This window comes from Macaca nemestrina, chromosome 7 (assembly GCF_043159975.1).
Source record: "Macaca nemestrina isolate mMacNem1 chromosome 7, mMacNem.hap1, whole genome shotgun sequence".
NCBI classification, from domain to species: domain Eukaryota; kingdom Metazoa; phylum Chordata; class Mammalia; order Primates; family Cercopithecidae; genus Macaca; species Macaca nemestrina.
Window position 1 is genome coordinate 170,888,180 of NC_092131.1, and position 20,333 is coordinate 170,908,512.

At 41.2% G+C, this 20,333-nt stretch overlaps 1 protein-coding gene across 11 annotated transcripts in view; it reads right to left on the reverse strand.

The window, feature by feature from the left end:
- The window catches only part of LOC105497535 (tight junction protein 1), a 364,046-nt gene that overhangs the window by 185,609 nt on the left and 158,104 nt on the right, over positions 1-20,333 (reverse strand). The window contains exon 1 of one of the 11 annotated variants that reach the window (XM_071067224.1): positions 17,621-17,998. The exons of the other annotated variants lie outside the window; for them this stretch is intronic. The gene's annotated coding sequence lies outside the window, so the exon portion shown is untranslated. Of the gene's footprint in view, positions 1-17,620; positions 17,999-20,333 lie in introns of those variants that run through there. 11 annotated transcript variants of the gene reach the window in all.

Sequence of the window (20,333 nt, forward strand, 5' to 3'; positions counted from 1 at the left end):
AGCAAGGAACTGGCAGAGTTTTCACCATATGTTTTGTGTTTGTGTTTTGGTTTTGGTGAAGGGGAGAAGACACGTCAGTAGGCTCAAAGCTGTAACTACAGAGCAGACTTTAAATACGAAACGGCTTACATACCTTCATCTCATTGCCAGTATCAACAACCAAGGACTTCCTGGCAACACTTGGAGATTTTAGAGACTTCAGTAACCTTTCTAAAAATGATTTTGTGACTTTCATTCTAAATGGCTAGGCAAACACATCATAGACTGCAGAAAATGGGCCACAAAATGACCAGGAGGCACATGATATCATACACAGTGAGACAGAGAAGGGGGACAAAATTCAGTTTGTTATGAGATTTAAGTGCAAAATTCCTAACTGACGTAGGTGCCTGGATTGAACGTGTTGGGCAAATGAAGAGCAACTGCATCTCCACGTGTAAGACAGAAAAGTTCCTTCTGTAATGACCCTCCCCAAACGAAGAGCCACTGGTCCAATCAGTTTGAGCTTCCCTACAGGTTATCAGTAAAGATTTTTTAATAAGCTGTTGGATCAGTCTGGTGGAGGGCGATTTAGAGAGTAACCAGAAAAAGATTTGGCCCAAGATTTGGCCGCTTCCCACTGCTCCCCACTTCAGCCACCGCGATGGCTTCCCTACTCCGGAATGCCTTCCAGACTCTTCCCTGTGTCTTCTCGCTGCCCCTTTTGATTCTGCCACTCTTAGGACTTCTACATGAAAGGAATACAAAAACCCCTACATCACTTAAATTCTTTAAAAAGGGTTGTTTGAAAGAGCTAACCTAATTCACAGGGGGAAAAAAAATGCCTTTACTTGCACTTCAGGACAATTGTTCCTGCTACAGAAGAACCTTTAATAATCTTCCCACGCTAAACTGTGGAGATCTTTGATTTTGTATGACCAGAAGCCCACTGGAAATCTGTCTGCTTCCTCCAACTATTGTCAAAGAAGTTTACTTTGTCTATTCCTTTATATCTTTTACAAAGTAAAAGATTTCTTCCAAACTCTCAGCTTGCCTTGGGACTTAAACGACACTGGGTCTGTTTCCTGCAGCCTTGGGATGCTTGCAAAGCGAGGCTCTTAGGGAGCCCTGTTGACTGTGTTGGGTGAAATGCACCGGGAATGCAGGGAATGTGGCATGGTGTTCTGTGTTCCTTCTCACTCTGCATTGTTTATCCTTGCTCAAATAACTTATATTTGCTCCTTCTCTATCATGACTGAGGTATAAAATTATAAAATAAATAAGTATAATCTCCTACAGTCCTCACAGCAACCATTTCCCTACCTCCTTCCACACACAAACAACTTTTCAGCAGTGAAGTGGTACATGTCCTTTGTTTTTCCTTTGAATCTCAGGATCATTTAGTCTATCAAGGCCATTTAATGGAATGACCAGACGACAAAGAAGAAAAAGGAGTGTTTTGAGTAAAGAGTTGCCTTTTGCATTTCTGGCTTTAATTGTGAGGCTATGGCTTTAAGAAAGAAAAGAAAATACCTGTAGTGATAAAAGAGCTGTCTTTCAACAAATGGTTATATTTTTATAAATCCTGTAGAATTTGTGGATGTATTTTATGAATAAAATATTTACCCCTCAAGTTTATAAAGGAATAGACAAAATTTACCCAGGGTTTGACAGTCTCAGGTATCTGGTGGTGAAATTATCACAATTCATATCCACTCGTACAATGCTATTAATAAACAAAATGCTTATGACAAGTATGGGAATTCTTAGAAGGTAAAAATTTCCAGGAAAACGATTTTAGGCTGAAAGCTATACTAGGGTATCCCCACTAAAACAATCCTAATGATTATTTTCTCCTTTAACAGAATTTGAAAGCACACCTTTTCCTACTAAATTATGCAGTGGTCCTAATTTGCACTTGTTGCTGTGTTGAACTCACAATAGAAAAAATAAACATCTTTTGAAACATCTTTTGAGTAAACTAAACAGATATATTATCCTTTTAAAATACAGCTGGAGAAACATTAGAGATCATCGTGTTCAACGGTTCTCAACAGATGCTCCCTGGACCACCTGTATCAGGACCATCTTGGGGGTATATTGAGCGTGCAGGCTGTCAGCCTCACCCCAGGCCCAGTGAATCTTAGAGGGTAGAGCCCAGACATCTACAGTGTTACCAAGCACCTTATTTCATTCTTCCATACACTAAATTTTGAGAACCTCTGTTGTCCTATCTTTTCCATTTCCAACAAAGAAACTCTTACCCAGGTTGTCCAAGATAGATGGCAGAGGCAGGCAGAACTTCATTCAACAGCAAAAATATCACACTGCTCTTCTGTAATATAACATTTACTAAAAACCAAACTATAGAAAAGCAGATATTTATATTATTTAATACAATATTTACATTATATTACATTATATTAATATTATATTTATATTAAAGTTCTGCAACTTACAGTAATATTTTAGGCTTTTCTCATTCATTCTTTTATTCCACAAACCTTCACTGAATGCCCACACTACCTAAGGCATCGATGCTGTAGCAGTTTAAGTTTACAACTGAGCGGAGATGAGACATTATACAAAGAGGTACAGTTCAAGGAAGGCTGCCACAAACACCACAGGAGCACGTTAACTACAGGGATCAAAAAGTTCTAAGCAGTGAGCCCTCACCTCTGGTTCAGATGACCCAGATGACTTCACAGAGGAGGGGCTGTTCTGGCCATGGCGGAGCTAGCAACAGAGAGGGATGGACAAGGGATACACTCACCTTACTATTCTTGTTCACTAGCAAGTGTAAACATTAAAGGCTTCTGTCATCCTGGGGCTGCAGACTTCAAAGGAAGTGCTTTATACAAACTAAAAATTAGAGGCGAAAGAAAACAGGATCCTCATTTTAGGTGTGGAATCTCTAACCCTGCTTTCCCTGACTCCCTGCCTCAAATACTCCTCCCTTTCGGACTCTATTGTAGATCTGGATCCTGTTCTCCCCCTACAACTTATGATAGGGAAGCCTAACCCTCACCATTGATAATACATTATCCTTTTAGGAGGATATCCTTTGAGGGGACTGGCAATCTCCCTGGGGTCAGAAAATGAGTACGTGTCAGCTACCAGGGACATGCAGCCACCCAGAGCCTGAGCCAGTGTTCCTACCACTGCACAGTTCCCTGGCAAGGGAACTCATGGAGATAGTATCTGGGAGAGGAAAGGGAATCCAGAGCAGACTTCTGAAGGCTGTGGGGCGGGACTGCAGGCTGTGAGGCTTTGCTCCTGGCTCCTTTTCCTCTTCCTTTACCAGTAAGAGCTCCCCAACCACGCTTGGGCTACGGCCATGCCGTGTGGCAGTACAGTCAGCAGACAACTTCCCTGTGTTTTTAAGATTTAAAAAACAAAGACACTAAAAACTGATAAACAACCAGCTTTTCTTTGCTTCCTTGGATGAGTATTTTTAAAAAAGAAGGAGGGGAAGGAAAACAGAGAACTGACCTAGAATTGCCAACCTTTTATTTGGGCATCTAAGAACATTTGTAAAATAAGCAAAACAGAAAAGCCTCTGCTTCAGTAAAGAGCAATTCTTTAAGTAGAGTAAATTCAGACTATTAAAAACAAACGTATGATGTTTTAACTGTTTTTAAAAATCATTTTTCCCTGGACTAGTAAAAATTGCATCATGTGGCCCCATCTGTAGTACTTAGAAACAGCTGCAGGCTGTTTAAGCTTCTATACGTTTCTATAAGCATAGCTCAGAGACTCAAAAAAGAAGGGGGAAGAAGGCTTGGGACGGGAAAGGAAAGAGCAAAAGCATTAGGGTTTTTCAAGATGTACCAACAAGCATAAAGTTCCACTCGACAATTTCAGATTTTAAAACCCCTCATCATCTGTAATCCAGGCTATGCCTGTTGTTTGAGCCAACAGAACCAAACTGGATGAGATACCAATTTAAAAATACTGTGTGATCTAAATAAATTTAAACATCAGCAGTGTAGAAAAACCACATTATATCAAAACATATTGTTTAAGGTACTAAGAAATGTCTCTGCAAAACTTAACATGAGCTTTAAAAGCATATCATGCCACCATTACCATCAGTCATTAAATTTTTATTTTTTCATTTACACTTTTTTATTATTTAATGTTCAGATTCAGGCCAGTGTTAAAAGATATGAGGCAGAAAACAAAACTTAAATATTAAAAAGGCAGATAAAATATGTATTTTTGGATGATGTGTTTATAGGAATCAAATGGGAAACAATTAAATGTAATTTACAGCTAAAGGTCCCTGTAGTCACAGTTACTTGGGAGGCTGAGGCAGGAGGATTCTTTCAGCCCAGGATTTTGAGGCTACAGTGAGCTACGACTGTGCCTGCGATTAGCTGCTGCACTCCAGCCTGAGCCATAGAGAGAGACCATGTACTAAAAAAAAAAGTAGGTGAATACCAGATATACAAAACCAAATTACCAGATACTACCAGTTTGAAAATATAATAAAACAGATCAAAACACAAACTATAAAATAAGTAATGACAATAACCATAATGAGAAATATATAGGACCTATTTAGAGAAAACTGGAAAATTTTGTGAGAAATATAAAAAGAAAGATTTGGATAAATGCTTAGTACATGTCATGGGCTTGGTGGTAAAGACTAAAACCTTTTAGATAAACAGTTTTTCCCAAAATAATCTGTAAGTTCAACATAAAATTTCCAAAGTTCATCTGAAAAAACAAACAGGAAAGAACGACAAAGAAAATGTTGCAGGAGAGCCCGGCAGAGGACTGGCCCCGTAAGATGTCGCATCATGTACGCCGTGCGGCACAGACAGGAGGACAGGCAAGCAGAACAATGGACCACAGAAGACAACACAGAAGAAACACCCACCCATATTCAGAAGACACCACAAATCCGTCAAATAAAATTGAGAAAAGATGGCACCCACTAGGTAACAATTCAGACCAAAAACAAGAGCCCCTCACCTGATTCTATGTGGTGAAATATATTCCACATGAATTTCGAGTTTAGCAACAAAAATTTTGTTAAGGTAGAAAAACATATTGTATATATATAATATAAAAAAATGTATATATATTTTTTGAGATGGAGTTTTGCTCTTGTTGCCCACTGCACGCTGGAGTGCAATGGCGCAATCTTGGCTCACTGTAACCTCCCCTCCCGGGTTCGAGCAATTCTCCTGCCTCAGCCTCCCGAGTAGCTGGGATTACAGGCGTGTGCCACCACGCCCAGCTAATTTTTTGTATGTTTAGTAGAAATGAGGTTTCACCATGTTAGCCAGGATGGTCTTGAACTCCTGACCTCAGATGATCCGCCTACCTGGGCCTCCGAAAGTGCTGGGATTACAGGCGTGAGCCATCGCGCCTGGCCTATATCAGATATTTCAAAACGCTTCTAGAAAAAAAATGACTTTCTAAGCTAAAAAATAATAGAAGAATCTAAAAAGAACAGAGTAACATATTTTACCATCTGCAAATCTTAAAACTTCTATTTTTATTTTAAAAATACACTTAAATGCAAACACCAAATTGGAAAAAGTATTTGTGGCAAAAGTCATCATCAAAAGACTAACCGCTTTCCAATAAACAGAGCTATAACATTTGTATAAGATTTTTGGTAGCCCAGTAAGCTAGGACAAGCTCTGGGGAAGGCAATTTGGCAATACATGTAACTGGAGCCTTAAATATATTTGTATCTATGACCCAGCAATTCCACTTCTGGGAATCTAGCCTAAGGAAACAATCCGCGTATAATAAATATTCTCTGTGTACAAAGATGCTCTTCACAGAGAAAAAAACTGAAGCGATCTAAAAGTATATTAAAGAACAGTTAAGTAAACTATTTAAAAATTTTAAATAGTGCTTAGCGTATATAATAGTATTTCAAAGTGTTTATAATAAAATGTCAAAGAAAAAATCAAGATACTAAATTGCATATTCAATAAAAATACAATTTTTAAAAAATATATAGATTTATATATAAAAGTATTAAAATATTTAAACACTGTTATATTCATTTTATATATGTATGTACATATATATGTGCATGTCATATGTTTATACATATGTAGAAATATATTAGGTACTATAAGGACAGAAATATATGTGATAGGAATATACACACACATATATACACACGCACAGATCATCCACTTAATGCCTTTAATCTATTCAAGAAAGAAGGCATTGAGGCTAAGACATCAATGTATTATTACCATTCATTTCAAAGTGTAATATAATTAATTCTCAGAGCATCCTAAAGTTCCAATTTTTTCCCACCAAAATAAAGTCATAAAAGAAACATTTGGTTAATGAATTAAATGTATATTAAAGAGTCCTTCTCATATTTAAGGCTATCAGGCATTTAAATACAAATATAATGATTTAGTTTCCTAAAATGGTGAGCAACACATAAGCATTCTGGATAAAAGTTCTTTATTGTTTCTACTTCCACCAGCGTACATCCTGAACCTATATTCTCTCTCTCTATAAGGAGTGGCTCTGGCTCAGTGTCCCCAGAGCTCCAGCAGCTCTCATGCATTTTCACCCCTGCTATTAGAATGACCCCAGTGTATAGCCGCACACCCTGACTGCAGCATGGAGGAACGTGGGATGGCATCAGCAGTGCTAAAGAGTGGGGCTAAAAGCCCAGTGAGAATCACAGGAGAACGCAGAACTGTGTTCTCAGGCAGCAGGGATGGACTGGATCTAATCTAGTGCTATAGCCGCAAAATGCCCAGGAAATGTGCTCTGTGGAAGGCCAGGGACTCCTGCTCCCCAAGACAGAGATGCAAATCTGCTCCCTTAGTTGAGTAAACAGCTCTGGGAAGATAAATAAGTGAGCAGGCCTCCAAGTTAATCAACCCACAGCGTGTGCGCATAACGTTTTAATGTTAAATCCAAGATAATCCTTGACTGGTTGTCATTTCACGTGTTTATAATATTCCAGGGGTCCTGTCATAATGTTCTTATCATCTGCAAGCTGAAAGACATATCAGAACTACATTAAGTTTGTAAAGAAAACTGCTATGTTTGAGATCACTTGATTAGTGCAAAGTTTAATCTATTTTGTATGAAACACTTTTTTTTTCTGTTAAGATGGTAAGTTTGCCTCTCAGACGTTTTAAATATTTAAAATAAAATATATGAAACCTACAAATGTAGTTTTAAATGTTTGAGGGAAATCCAATTAGCTAAAATTAATCAACAATCAGTCTTTTTTTTTTTTTTTTTGAGACGGAGTCTCGCTCTGTCGCCCAGGCTGGAGTGCAGTGGCGCGATCTCGGCTCACTGCAAGCTCCGCCTCCCGGGTTTACGCCATTCTCCTGCCTCAGCCTCCCGAGTAGCTGGGACTACAGGCGCCCGCCACCTCGCCCGGCTGTTTTTTTTTTTTGTATTTTTTTAGTAGAGACGGGGTTTCACTGCTTTAGCCAGGATGGTCTCGATCTCCTGACCTCGTGATCCGCCCGTCTCGACCTCCCAAAGTGCTGGGATTACAGGCTTAACAATCAGTCTTATTTTAGGCGAGGGAAATCCAATTAGCTAAAATTAATCAATAGTCTTATTTTATGCAAAAATATTTAGATTCATTAATAGAATAACAAGTCTTATAAATTGAAATGGAAAAGAAAAACTAGCTTTTAAAAAGTCTAACTTCAGTAAACTGAATGTTATTTTTGAACACCAGTAACTACAACAGTTCTGGACATTACAAACTAGTATTAACTCACCCCAACCTCTCCAGCAGCCAGGGTACAGAGATGTAAGCTGGGCTACACGGAGCAGGCACACCTACGGGAAACTTTGATGTGAATGTCATGGCAGTCCCTAGCCTCTCCTCAGTCCTCTCCCACTTTTAGCTGGCACTGAGTAATCCACTCCATCCTCTAGAACAGACCCAGTGCTGTGAGGCATCATCCAGTCAAAGTGGTTTTACAAAAGTAATTTAGAAAATGACTTACTAAACTACTTAGTAAACGACTAAGTCTTTGGTAAACAACTTCACTAAACTGCTAACCATAGGGAAATGGTTAGTAGAATTAATATCTTTCCCATATACCACATAGCAAAACCATTTTAATTTCTTCCATTATTTATGTCCTTTCTTCTGCTGAAAAGTTGCCTTTCCCACCAGCTTCACTGTCTCTCTTTTCTCCTCTTCCACCCGCCTCTTCAGATTCAGATCTGGCTGTCAATGGCATCTCAGCAAAACAAAAGTTCCATCATGGGCCAGAGAGAGGCCATCCACCCCCACCTTGAGTCCACAACACCCAACGCGGTGTGTGAAAGCCCAACGAAACTGGGAGGGGACGGGGTGGGATCCTGCTGCCAAGGAAATGAGATTTTTCTCCTATCATTTAAAATGAAATGATTGTTATATATAACTTGAAGTGAAATAAGAGATAGCAGGAAACAGGCCATCTGAAGGGAACAGAAGCCGAGCCACTTCACCATTTTGCTTAACTCTTCATACCACCAGTAAGGATCTTTAAACTGGAAAAGGCTGGAGACCGGGCAGAGCATTTCAACAACTTCAAGGTGCAGTGAATTACTCCCACTGCAACGAAAAGCAATTACATATGTTTCTGTGCAGCCATTGTTGGTGTGGTTTCCTAAGGGAAAAAATGGACGACTGTCAGGAAACGGAAGCCAGAGGAATGTTTCTCGGTTTTCCGAAAAGAGCAAAGAGTAATGTTCTGGAAACCACACACTGGCAAATATGGCCTGGAATCCTAATGAAATCCTAGGACAGACGGTTAGACGAATGTTCAGTTGTGAAAGGAAGAGAGTACGTTCAATAAAAAATATGTTGAAAAATGATTAGGCTACCCTCTAGTCCTTCACAGAGAACCTGGTGAGACAGTACCTCTCTATACAACTGCTAATGGGGGAAAGGTAATCTTATTACCTGCATCTACCGTTAAAAAAAGTAGAATCATTAGAAAATCCATGCCAGAGAGTGAAAGCTATAAACGACAGACTCTGCCAGCGAGATGTCTACTTGTTCCAGTGTAGCCGGTGAAGCCTGCACTCTAGAGCTTGCATCAGTGCATGCTCTCTACAAAGGTACCCGGGAGGCAAGGGCACTGGCACAGGCCAAGCTCTACCTCCTTGCCAGGTACCTTGGTGCAGGGCGCACATTCTCCTAAAGGAGCATCTTTTCTGAAGATACTTTTTGTGGCCCTGTGAACAACTGAATGAAGTCAGGAGCTGGAAGCTCAAATCCCCCTTCTTCCATGCAATACTCTGAAACTCTCCCTGGGCTGCAGTCCCTTATGAATGGATGTGAGGTGGCCTTCCAGATTGATGATGAGGACTAACTGTCAACAGGTAGAAGGAGCATCAAATGCAGTGCCTGGTGCCATCACAGGAAAATCCCCACGGGGAACAGATCTCTGAAGTTCTCCTGTTCTCCAGTTCTGAGATTCTGCGACCAGAGTTTGAATTGGAAACTCTTGACTCAGATCCTTTTTGGTCATCATCTTTTCCTTGCAGTAAAAATGTAAAATGTGAACTGAAAAAAGGGGATTCCCTGAATGGTAGTTTGTTTTTCTATTCTTCCCATCTTGCAGAGTACAGGCAGCCCTCATCTTATTGTGCTTCATCTTATTGCACTTTGCAGATATTGAGTATTTTATAAATTGAAGATTTGTGGCAACTCTGTGTCGAGCGTGTCTACTGGCACCATTTTTCCAATAGCATGTGCTGCCTTTGTGTTTCCATGTCACATTTTGGTCATTCTCACAATATTTCAAACTTTTTCATCGTTCTTATATCTGTTGTGGTGATCTGTGAGCAGCAACATCTGATGTTACCACTGCAATTGTTTTGGGGCACCACAAACCCTGCCCATATAAGACGGCAGCCTTAATCTACAAATGTAGATTTCATTCTGAAAATCCTAGGGCCCTTAAGAATGATGCTAAATCTACTCTGCCTATACCCTATACATGGAGCAACAAAGTCTGGATAACAGCACATCTGTTTTCAGCATGGTTTGTTGAATATTTTAAACCCACTGTTGAGGCCTACTGCTCAGAAAAAGATTCCTTTCAAAATATTACTGCTCATTGGTAATGCACCTGGTAATCCAAGAGCTCTGATGGAGATGTACAAGGAGATTAATGTTTTCATGCCTGCTAACATACTATCCATGTGCACCCAGCCCATAGATTAAGGAGTAATTTCAACTTTTGAGTGTTAATATCTAAAAAATACATTTTAGGAGGCTACAGCTGCCATAGATAGTGATTTCTCTGATGGATCTGGGCAAAGTAAATTAAAAATCTTCTGGAAAGGATTCGCCATTTTAGTTGCCATTAAGAATATTACTGATTCATGGGAGGTCAAAATATCTACATTGTTGATTGATTCCAACCCTCATAGATGACTTTGAGGGGTTCAAGAGTTCAGTGGAGGAAGGAACTGCAGGTGTGGGGAGAAATATCAAGAGAACTAGAATTAGAAGTGGAGCCTGAAGATGTGACTGAATTGCTGCAATCTCATTATCAAACTTGTCCAGTCAAGAAGCTGCTTAATGTAGATGAGCAAAGAAAGTGGTTTCTCGAGATAGAGTCTACTCCTGGTAAGATACTGTGAACACTGTTGAAATGACAAAAAAGGATTTGGAATGCTCATAAACTTAGCTGATGAAGCAGTGACAGGGTTTGAGAGGACTGGCTCCAGTTTTGAAAGAAGTTCTACTGTAGATCAAATGTTATCAAACAGCATCCCATGCTTCAGAAAAATCTTTCATGAAAGAAAGAGTCCATCCACGTGGCCAATTTCACTGTTGTCTTCTTTTAACAAATTGTCACAGTACCTCAACCTTCAGCAAGCACCACCCTGATCAGTCAGCAGCCAACAACCTTGAGTCAAGACCTTCCACAAGCAACAGGATTATGACTTGCTAAAGGTTCAGATAATCACTGGCATTTTTAACAATGAAATATTTTAAAATTGAGGTATATATATTGTTTTTCAGACATAATGCTATTGCACAATTAATAAACTATAGTGCAAACATATTTTATACGCACTGGGAAACCAAAATATTAGTATGATTGACTGCATTGTGATATTTGAGTTATTGCAGTGGTCTGGAATCTAACCCCCAATACCCCCAAGATATCCCTATAAATGAGAAAAACCAAAACTTCTGAAGTAATAGGTTTACACTTGTTCCCCTGTGAAATAAGGTGCTGAAGAGTCATAAAATCATGCTCTTTGCTGCCCTGTTTTCCTTTGTGTTTTGATTAGATACTAGGAAGCAATATTTATGTAACAGGTAGATTTTTACGCAAAAGGTTGGGAAATTCGATCTGACTGGATCTAGTTTTTGCTAGTGATTTCACTAAGTGTGTATGGGACCACATGGATAGAAATGAAGTCACTTAAGGGATATACATTGAAGAATGTGCACTATCTACATATCTGAGATTTTAAAATATGCAAAATTGGCCAGGCATGGTAGCTCACGCCTGTAATCCCAGCACCTTGGAAGGCTGAGGTGGGCAGATCACTTGAGGTTAGGAATTTGAGACCAGCCTGGCCAACATAGGGAAGCCCTGTCTCTACTAAAAATATAAAAATTAGCTGGGTGTTGTGGCACATTCCTGTAGTCTCAGCTACCTGGGAGACTGAGGCAGGAGAATCACTTGAACCCTGGAGGCGGAGGTTGCAGTGAGCCAACATCACGCCACTGCACTCCAGCCTGGGTGACAGAGCAAGACTCTGTCTCAAAAACTATATACGCAAAATTGATAAAAGCATATACATAAAGGAATATGAACATAGGTGTCTTAGCCTGTTGTGCGGCTATAACAAAATCCCATAGGCTGAGTATGCTCTGGGCAGCCAAACCCCATGGCTTTGCTGAGCACAGCACACAGCACACCTATTGCGGGTTGTAGTCAGGCGCCTGCAGCTTTCCCAGGCTGGAATTGCACACCAGTGGCTCTACTGGTCTGGAGTCATGGGGTGGTTCACCCTCACAGCAGTCTCTGCTTGGCTCATTTGACCAAGACTTCCAGCTGCTACATTCTTCAAAATCCAGGAAGGTGTAGCAACACCCCTACAGCTTGTGCACTCTGCATACCTGCAGAAATGGCACTGCCTGGGGGCTGACAATGTTTACTGACTATGTCTTCTGCAGGGGCAGCCACTGCCACATCTGGGCCTACTAAAGCCAAACCTGGGGTAGCTGAGGATCCCTGCCCTAGAACGTGGGGAGCAGAGTTTTGAGGTAGTACCTGGTAGTACAGCAAGCACAGGGGTCCCACAGTTCATCCTTGGCCCATCCTTTCCAATTGTTTTGCTACCAAGGCCCTTGCATTCTGGCCTTGTGATGACAGTGGTAGCCCCAATAAACTCCAAAATGTCTTCAAAGTCATTTTTCCATTGTCTCAATGACTAGCACCTGGTGGATTCACACCAATCTCATCAAAGGGTTGCTTGGCCACACCCTTGCGGTTCTCTCCCAAACACACTTCTACAGTATGGATAGGCTTAGAATTGTCCAAATATTTAAGTTCTTCTTCCCTCTTCATTGAAAATTCTGCCTTTAAATCATTATTCTCTTCTCACATTTTACTATAAGCACTCAACAGAAGCCAACCTGCATCTTTGACACTTTGCTTAGAAATTTCTTGTGTCAAATATCCTATTTCATTGCTCATAAGTTCTACCTTCCACAAGATGTGAGGACCCAAACACAACTTAGTTAAGTTCTTTGCCACTTTATAACAATGATCATGTTTCCTGTGGTTTCTAATAACATGTTCCTCATTTCTGAGACCTCATCAGAATTGCCTTTACAGTCCATATTTCTAACAATATTCTGATCACAACCACTTAAGCATTCCGTAAGAAGATGGAGGCTTTCTCTACAGCTCTCCTTGTCTCCTAAGCTCTCACCAGAATTGCCCTGTAGGGTCCATTCACAGCAATCTAAGCTTTTTTTAGCATGCACCTCAGAACTCTTCTTGTCTCTATCCATTATCCAGTTCCAAAACCACCTCCACATTTCTAGGCATTTGTTATAACAACAACCCCATTCCTAGTACTGGTTTCTGTCTTCGTTCATTCAGATGCTATAACAAAATAGCATAGACCAAGGAGCTTATAAACAACAGTTGTTTATTTCTCTGGAGGCTGAGAAGTTCAACTTCAAGGTGCCAGTAGACCCAGTGTCTGGTGAGAGCCCACTCTCTCTTATATAGTGCCGCCTTCTTCTGTCCTTACATGATGTAAGAAGGCAGGGCAGCTCTCTGGGGCCTCTTCTACAAGTGCACTAATCTCATTTGTTAGGGCTCCACTCTCATGATCTAATCACCTCCAAAAAGGCCCCATCTCCTAACACCATCACTTTAGGGGTTAGGATTTCAACACATGAATTTTGAGGGAGCACAAATGATATGGTTTGGCTGTGTTCTCACCCAATTCTCATCTTGAATTGTAACTCCCACAGTTCCCACGTGTCATAGAAAGAACCCCAGTGGGAGTTGATTGAATGACGGGGGTGGATCTTTCCTGTGCTATTCTCCTGATAGTGAGTGAGTCTCATGAGATCTGATGATTTTAAAAAGGGGACTTTCCCTTCACAAGCTCTCTCCTCTTGTCTTGCCACCATGTGAGATATGCCTTTCACCTTCCTCCATGATTGTGAGGCCTCCCCAGCCACGTGGAACTGTAAATCCAATAAACCTCTTTCTTCTCTAAATTGCCCAGTCTTGGATATGTCTTTATCGGCAACATGAAAATGGACGAATACAGTAAATTTGTATCAGGAGCGGGGTGCTGCTGAAAAGATACCCGAAAATGTGGAAGTAACTTTGGAACTGGGTTAATAAGCAGAGGCTGGAACAGTTTGGAGGACTCAGAAGAAGACAGGAGAAAGTTTGGAACTTCCTAGAGACTTACTGGCTTTGACAAAAAATGGTGATAGTGATACGAACAATAAGGTCCAGGCTGAAGTGGTCTCAGATGGAGATGAGGAACTTGTTGGGAACTGGTGCAAAGGTGACTCTTGTTATGTTTTAGAAAACAGACTGGCAGGCTTTTGCCCCTGCCCTAGAGATCTGTGGAACTCTGAACTTGAGAGAGCTGATTTAGGGTATCTGACAGAAGAAATTTCTAAGGAGCAAAGCTTTCAAGAAGTGACTTGGGTGCTCTTGAAGGCATTCAGTTTTATAAGTGAGGCAGAGCATAAAATTTCAGAAAATTTGCAGCTTGACAATGCAATAGAAAAGAAAATTCCATTTTCTGAGGAGAAATTCAAGCTGGCTGCAGAAATTTGCATAAGTAATGAGGAGCCAAATGCGAATCCCCAAGACAATGGGGAAAATGTCTCCAGGGCATGTCAGAGGTCTTCACGGCAGCTCCCCGCCCCTGTCCCCACCATCACAGGCCCAGAGGCCTAGGAGGAAAACATGATTTTTGTGGGCCAGGCCCAGGGTCCCCATGCTGTGTGCAGTCTAAGGACTTGGTGCCCTGCATCCTAGTTGTGACTAAAAGGGGCCAAGGTACAGCGCAGGCTGTGGCTTCAGAGGGTGTAAGCCCCAAGCCTTTGCAGCACCCATGTGGTGTTGAGCCTGCAGGTGCACAGAAGTCAAGAATTGAGGTTTACGAACCTCTGCCTAGATTTCAGAGGATGTATGGAAATATCTGGATGTCCAGGCAGAATTTTGCTGTAGAGGTGGGGCTTTCATGGGGAACCTCTGCTAGGGCAGTGTGGAAGGGAAATGGGGGGTCAGAGTCCCCACACAGAGTCCCTACTGGGGCATTGCCTAGTGGAGCTGTGAGAAGAGGGCCACTGTCCTCCAGACCCCAGTACAGTAGATCCACCAACAGCTTGCACCATGTGCCTGGAAAAGCTGCAGACACTGAATACCAGTCCATAAAAGCAGCTGGGAGGGAGGCTGTACCCTGAAAAGCCACAGGGGCAGAGTTGCCCAAGACCATGGGAATTCACCACTTGCATCAGCATGACCTGGATGTGAGACACGGAGTCAAAGGAGAACATTTTGGAACTTTAAGATTTGACTGCCCTGCTGGATTTTGGATTCTCATGGGGCCTGTAGTCCCTTTGTTTTGGCCAATTTCTCCCATTTGTAATGGCTGTATTTACCCAATGCCTCTACCCACATCGTATTTAGGAAGTAACTAACTTGCTTTTGATTTTACAGGCTGATAGGCAGAAGAGACTTGCCTTGTCTCAGATGAGACATTGGACTGTGGACATTTGAGTTAATGCCGAAATGAGTTAAGACTTTGGGGGACTGTCGAAAAGGCATGATTGATTTTGAAATGTGAGGACACAAGATTTGGGAGGGTCCAGGAGCGGAATGATATGGTTTGGCTTTGTCCCCACCCAAATCTTATCTTGAATTCTAACTCCCACAGTTCCTACGTGTCATGGGAGGAACCCAGTGGGAGGTGACTGAATGATGGGGGTGGGTCTTTCCTGTGCTGTTCTTGTGATAGTGAATGAGTCTCATAACAGCTGATGGTTTTAAAAGGGGGGGTTTCCCTTCACAAACTCTCTCCGCCATGGGAGACATTCCTTGTCTGCTGCCATGTGAGACATTCCTTTCACTTTCCATCATGATTGTGAGGCCTCCCCAGTCATGTGGCACTGTAAGTCCAATAAACCTCTTTCTTTCCTAAATTGCCCAGTCTTGGATATATCTTTATCAGCAGTGTGAAAACAAATGAATACAACAAACATTCAAATCCTGACAATAGAAAACATTTATATAGAATCCCTCAGTTTTTTGAAAGCAACAATTTATTTAATTTTAATCAATAGTGATATTTAGTGATAATATTTCAGAATGTTTCATATAAAATCTATTAGATAAATGAACACAACACGGTTATTACATCATGCTAATACAGGTGGAACACCCCCAGTCTGAAATCTGAAATGCTTCAAAATTGGAAACTTTCTGAGTGCCAACATGATGCTCAAAGGATGTTCACCAGAGCATTCTGGATTTCAGATTTTCAGATTACGGATGCTCTACCTGTTAAGTATCTGCAAATATTCAAAAATCTGAAAAATATCTAAAATTCAAAATACTTTTTCACAAGCATTTTGGAGAAGGTATAATCTTGAAGAATTATTCCCGCCTTGAATTCTCTTTGGAGTGAGGAAACAATGAATAAAATGCTTATTAAATGGAAATACATAGGTTATACATAACAGAGAAACCAAAATGTATTGATTTTTTGGTTCATTTTGATTCAGTTTCAGCTAATATGGATGGTTGAAATGAAGTATAAACAGATGAAATAAGAACAAAGATAAGGAGTGTTATGGTGGGTCCCTAGGAAGGGAATGTGGAACATTACTGGGACTATAATAATTATCCAACTAGGTTAATCTCTATTATTTTATACATTCAATCAGTAGCCCTGAAAAGATAAAGCCAATGTTTCATAAGTGAGAAAGTGACTTCTGAGGAAAGAAGCCCCCACAAAGCCACGATCCTCCCAACTGTTAGGTAAAAGTGGACCTCCACTAGCATGAAGAAATAACCGTCTCTTCTGTTTTTAATTATATATGGAGAGACAAGTTTCAAATCTTTATGTTTTCTACTTCAATGATTCCTTTCCTATTGCAATTTAAGCTCATTCTCTATTCTGCTCTCAATTAAGTCACCATTTTCCCTTTAATCATGGGTTATCCTCCAATTTACCTTCCTACTTCATTTGCTTCCTTAGTATTGTCTTTGGGAAGTTTTGTCAGCTCTTCCGATGGGCAGAAGATGTGATGGCAGGGAAAGGGGCACAGGCTGGCTGGAGACCACCTGACAGGGAGTCGAGGCCTGTCTCACCAGGTGTGTGAGCACAGGCAACTGTGGAGCCCTCTGAACCCCAACCTCATCTTCAGTAAAATGGAACAGCTACATCTACATCACCACAGGTTTGCTATAAAGTTTAAAGCTATTCTACATTAGGAGTTCAATAATCATAATAAAGTTGTCAGTTTTCTTTTTACCTCCTAATCAATGTGTTAGTCCCTGAAGACAATCATAAAGCAAAAAGGACCCCACCCACCCACCCACACACTAACACAAAATAGTCGTCCAACAGCAGGAAGTTGGATTAACTGATTCATTTATTCAGGAGATATTTATTTACACTTTGGTCTACTCCATGCCAGATACTGTTATAGGTACTGAGGATACAGCAGTGAGCAGGCAAAAGCTCCTGCTCTCGTAGAGCTTCTATTCTAGTAGGGAAAACACTACTAATACAACGAATGAGCAAAATGTGTACTATATTAAACAGTGGTCAAGTGTCATTAGAGAAAGAGAAGGAAGAAACTCAGGGTGGGGGGATGGCAAATGTGATCTTACAAGGGGTTCAGGCAAAGGTGACATGGAAATGAGACTGGAAGTAGTGAGTGAGGAGCCATGTGGCTGTTCAGATGCAAGGAGCCACCTGTAAAGGCTCTGGGGCAGGAGTGTGCTGGGCACGTGCACACAGCCAGGGTGGCTGGAGCGAGCTATAGGGGAAAGAGAAGGAGATGGTGAGAAGGTAGAGGTACAGGCCTTCCTTTGGCTTTGACTGAGATGAAACGGCAAGCCAAGTTCTGAGCAGAGAAGTAAACGCAGCTTACCTTTAATAGAATCCTTCTGGTTCTCGGAGGGGTGCACTGGGGACAGGCTGCAACAGGGCAAGTGTGACAGCAGATGCTACTAGGAAGCTACTTCAACAGTCCAGGTGAAAGATGATAAGAGTTTAGGTGAGGGCGGTAAGCAGTCACATACCGGATCTATTCCGAAAGTGCAGCCTCAGCAGAGTTTGCTGAGGGACTGGATACATGCAGAGCTGAGAGAAAAAAGTCAAGGATGACCCCAAGGTTTCTGGTCTCCACAAGTTGCTAGCTGTATAAACTGCACACAAACTTGATTTCTGACCCTGAGGACTAGATAAGTAATCAGTATACATGAGGGCATAGCCCAGTGGATGGCACATGGGCTTGTGCGTTATGCTTAGGTTCAAGTTTACAAACCCTACTGAATTTCTATTTTCTGCTTCGCTCTGACTCTTCTAGGTCCAGAAATATAAACATGAGTAAGATGTTAAATCCACCCTCAGGAGTTTATGATCTAATGAGACAAAGAATCATCCTTTATAGTACAAGCTTCCCCAGCAGCCACATAAGTGAGTAGAAGAGTCAGATGTCAGCAGGGAAGGGACTGATTGACTCAGAGGGAGGATACCTAGGAGGACTGCCTGGAGTAGGTGACAACAGAGTAGTGGTGTCTTCTCAAGAGGAAAATCGATGAGAACTGGCACAGCTGGGAAAAAGGTGATAAAGAGGACAGTAGTGGGTAGACTTCTCAAGAAGAAAATCGATGAGAACGGCACAGCTGGGAAAAAGGTGATAGGGAGGGGTGCTGACGGAACACTTACCTGCTACTGAACGATCACTTATTGTTGAAGATAGAGACTGTCTCTTGTAACACCACAATCCTGAGACGTAGGCACGACATCCTGAAGATCGCAATGCATACACAGTTTCTTGTAAATATTCCTCAACTACATAGTTGTTATCTGGTTTGACTGTTCTTGCTTTCACAATTATAATTTGGTTCAGTCAACTCTAGTCAGCAATATAACTTCACCTTGTACACCTCCAAAGCAAAATTGTGCAAAAGTATAGCTGCCTGAGGAGGTGAGTCCTGATCCCCATTCCCTGGGGCCTTCTCTATCCATAGATTCAAAAAACCACAGATGCCTCTGGTGCGTTCTGCCAATGATCCTTGGCAGTAAACAAGTGTCACTTCTGGCCAGGTGTGGTGGCTCACGCCTGTAATCCCAGCACTTTGGGAGGCAAGGTGGGCAGATCACCTGAGGTCAGGAGTTCAAGACCAGCCTGGCCAACACGGTGAAACCCCATTTCTACTAAAAACACAAAAATTAGCCGGCATGGTGGTGGGCACCTGTAATCCCAGCTACTCAGGAGGCTGAGGCAGGAGAATAGCTTGAACCTGGGAGGCAAAGGATGCAGGGAGCCAAGATCGCACCACTGCACTCCAGCCTGGGCAACAGAGCAAGACTCCATCTCAAAAAAAAAAAAAAAAGTGTCACTTTTAATAACATTACTCAATTGAGGACATGTCTGCATCATCATCAATTATGATTCAGGTATTTTCATACTGTTCTCATGTACTTCGTACCAGCCCGTAATTCTGCATTTGCTTTGATTTTCTTAGTAAGATGAAATAAAAGGACTACAAACATTTAGAATAATATGAAAAACCCACAAATATTAACCCTCTAGTTCATGTCATCAACCCTGAATGCAACTCTACTTCTGCAAATAGTAAGACAGGGGAAAAAATCCAGATATTAAACGAAATTTTTACTGTCATATTTGATTCTTTAATTTGAATCATGAAGAACTTTGAAAGTTTATTTTGTGAGAAAACTGGAAAATTAAAAACTAACAGAAATAGTTCATAAAGAAATGCACTTTTTAAAACCTTTCCACTGCATTCTTTTCCTCTTGGTGGGGAAAGTTATAGATTCAACTGCTTGGAAAAAATATAGGTGACGCGCCCAGTATCATCAGTTTGTAGTTTGTTCTAACTGTGGTACAGATGGAGGAAGAAATCATCAGCAAACTAAAGGTAAAGTAAACTCAACTATCTGAAAATCAATCAACAGTCAGGCTTCATTTTAAAAAGAAACTTTCCATTAAATCACAACACGCACTCAAGTGTACAAAGGTCAAGTCCTAGTAGAAACACGTTTAAAAATGAACAAGAAAACAGGAACTATTCTTTACTGACATTCCTTTTTTGGTCATGAACAAGTTCTGTATGAACAAAATTCCTTTATTTAATAAACTGCACTAAGGTATCATTTGCTCAGTCATAATGGAATTACTGTGATCCAACGGAAATAAATAAGGACTAGAGAAGTGGAAATCAAGTCAGCAAGTTAACATCTCAGTTGTTATATGTCATTCACCTCTAAAGAAAAAAACACTAAAGGCCCAGTGTGGTGGCTCACGCCTGTAATCCCAGCACCTTGGGAGGCCGAGGCAGATGGATCATGAGGTCAAGAGATCGAGACCATCCTGGCTAACATGGTGAAACCCCATCTCTACTAAAAATAGAAAAATCAGGTGGGCGTGGTGGCACGCGCCTGTAGTCCCAGCTACTTGGGAGGCTGAGGCAGGAGAGTTGCTTCAACCTGGAAGGTGGAAATTGTCAATCTCATGTAAGAAAACTATCTTTTCTATCTAATATGCCAAGTTTTGACCTAAGTGATTACAGGCAAGCCCAGCCTCTAGAAACAAAATGAGGCTGTTCTCACAA